This window comes from Sapajus apella, unplaced genomic scaffold, assembly GCF_009761245.1.
Source record: "Sapajus apella isolate SASKATOON/1434 unplaced genomic scaffold, GSC_monkey_1.0 scaffold1022, whole genome shotgun sequence".
Lineage (NCBI taxonomy): Eukaryota > Metazoa > Chordata > Mammalia > Primates > Cebidae > Sapajus > Sapajus apella.
The window spans coordinates 8,538-11,535 of NW_022437948.1; the positions used below are offsets into that span (position 1 = coordinate 8,538).

Sequence of the window (2,998 nt, forward strand, 5' to 3'; positions counted from 1 at the left end):
TTATTTTAGCTTGCTCTTCAATCTTTCCTACCCAGGGAAGCCTTACCTGATATCACTAAATATGAAAGCCTTTCATAACAATGCCCAGCTTTTCTCTGCAGTAGGAATTATTTTAGCTATACTATTGTTTTTATGTTTCTATATTTTTATTACTATTTATAATAGATACATCTGAGCAAACTCTTTGATAATAAGTCAAATAAAATTTTGATACAATTAGTAGTTCAGTACATAATTGTTTTCTGTAAGCCATGATTCTAGAGATTGAGGGGAAAATGTAGCTTTCACAAGTAGAGGGATGACTAGCCAAGCAATATTGACCTACGCATTCATCTCTCAAAAACAGGTTAAGATATTTATTCCCGAGTGGTACTTTCCAGTGCTGGTGACCTATTTCCCGTGCTGCACGGCGGCTCCTTTCTCTTCCAGTCTTAGGTGCTTCGGGAACCATGGAGTAGGTGCAGACATGGCCAAGTCCAAGAACCACACCACACACAACCAGTCCCGAAAATGGCACAGAAATAGTATCAAGAAACCTCGATCACAAAGATATGAATCTCTTAAGGGGGTGGACCCCAAGTTCCTGAGGAACATGTGCTTTGCCAAGAAGCACAACAAGAAGGGCCTAAAGAAGATGCAGGCCAACAATGCCAAGGCCATGAGTGCACGTGCCGAGGCCATCAAGGCTCTCGTAAAGCCCAAGGAGGTTAAGCCCAAGATCCCAAAGAGGGGTGTCAGCCGCAAGCTCGATTGACTTGCCTACATTGTCCACCCCAAGCTTGGGAAGCGTGCTCATGCACGCATTGCCAAGGGGCTCAGGCTCTGTCAGCCAAAGGTCAAGGCCAAGGATCAAAACAAGGCCCAGGCTGCAGCTCCAGCTTCAGTTCCAGCTCAGGCTCCCAAAGGTGCGCAGGCCCCTACAAAGGCTTCAGAGTAGATATCTCTGTCTGCCAACATGAGGACAGAAGGACTGGTGAGACCCCCCGGGGCTGCCATCTGCATGGGGCTGGGGTCCTCCTGTGCTAATTGTACTAATAAACCTGAGGGAGGGAAAAAAGAAAAGATATTTATTCCCCTGTTTTAAGGAGTAAGCAGGGACCGGGAGTTTCTTCCTTGTTCTTCTTTCAACTCATACTTTTTATGGAAAAAGTAATTAATCTGATAAATGACACACAAAATTCTCACTTTTATGGTCTTCATTCCAAGAAGTTCCAAGAAGTGATTCCAAGTAGTTGAAATAAAGAGACTTCAGAGCCTGTCTCAATCACTGTCTTTGGGCCTTTTTTACTTATTTTTTTTTTTTTTTATTAAAGTTCTGGAGTACATGTGCAGATCATGCAGGTTTGTTACATAGGTATACGCATGCCATGGAGGTTTGCTGCATTCATCCCCCCGTAATCTACATTAGGTGTTTTTCCTAATGTTATCCGTCCCCAATCCCTCCACTCCCTGCTATCCCTTCCCTAGCTCTCCCACCCCAACAGGCCTCAGTGTGTGGTGTTTCCCTCCCTGTGTCCATGTGTTCTTGTTGTTCAACACCCACTTATGAGTGAGAACAGGCAGTGTTTGGTTTTCTGTTCTTGTGTCAGTTTGCTGAGAATGGTAGTTTCCATCTTCATCAATGTCCCTGCAAAGGACATTAACTCATCCTTTTTTATGGTTGCATAGTATTCCATGGTGTATATGTGCCACATTTTATTTTCTTTTTTTGTGTGTGTGCTTTAAGTTCTGGGGTACATGTGGAGATCTTGTAGGATTGTTGCATAGGTACATACATGCCATGGTGGTTTGCTGTCTCCATCTCCCCCATTTTCTTTATCCAGTCTATCATTGATGGGCATTTGGGTTGGTTCCAAGTCTTTTCTGTTGTACACAGTGCCATAATGAACATACATCTGCCTCTGTCTTTATAATAGAAAAAAATGTGAAATGCTTCACAAATTCGCCTATTTCTCCTCAGATCGTATAAATCTTTCACCTTATCTTTGGGCTCTTGAAACTGCTTGTTTCACAATATAGGAAGCCCTTGTTTAGAGCTGCATAGGCAGGCTCAGTCCACCTACTGGTTTCATGAATCCAACTTCTGCAAGCATGACAGAATGTCAGAATCCCATGAGCCAAAATTTTTATGACGAGAGGAAGAATAATATTTTACTCCCCAATCTACTTTTTAAATTTTCAATAAAGTTAGTAAAGTTAACAAAGCTGAATACGCACACACACACACACACACACACAAACATGCATATACCCATGAACACACACACTCACACCCACATGCACACAGGCTCCTTGCATTCAATTTATAATTTTTTGATCATTCATGAGATGCAGTTTGTTTTTTTTATTATTATCATACTTTAAGTTCTGGGGTACATGTGTAAAACGTGCATGTTTGTTACATAGGTATACACGTGCCATGATGGTTTGCTGCATCCATCACCCCATCATCTACATTAAGTATTTGGGTCTCATTCTGCCACAGAGGCTATAGTGCAGTGGAGTGATCATGGCCCACTGCAGCCTCAAACTCCTGGCCTCAAGGATCCTCCTGCCTCAGCCTCTCCAGTAGATGGAACTAACAGGCACATGATATCCTGCCTGGCTAATTTTTAATTTTTCTTGTAGACACAAAAACCCATCATGTTGCCCAGTTGGTCTAGAACTCTTGGCCTCAATGTTCTTCCTGCCTTGCCCCCACCAAAGCACTGGGATTACAAGTGTGAGGCACCACACCTGGCCTCCCTTAGCATTTAGATACTAAACTCTGTTGGAAAAATGAGTAAAAAATAAATATAAGTAGTATTTTTAGTATTTATGGGCATACACCCATAGAATTGTTTAGTGTATCTTACTACCTCACATAGGAGACCATTCATTCATCAGACTATGCAAGATAAGTATTTAAGATTTGATTTTTGCCCTACAATGATCTCTGTGCTAAAACTTGTTTCATTTTGACAACCTGTTTTTATATCACAGTTGCAGAAAATTAATC

The 2,998-nt window shown here is 41.9% G+C and overlaps 1 pseudogene; it reads left to right on the forward strand.

Annotated features, from left to right (window-relative positions):
* The first annotated feature begins 451 nt into the window (after positions 1–451).
* On the forward strand, positions 452–1,050 carry LOC116546530 (annotated as a pseudogene).
* Positions 1,051–2,998: the final 1,948 nt, after the last annotated feature.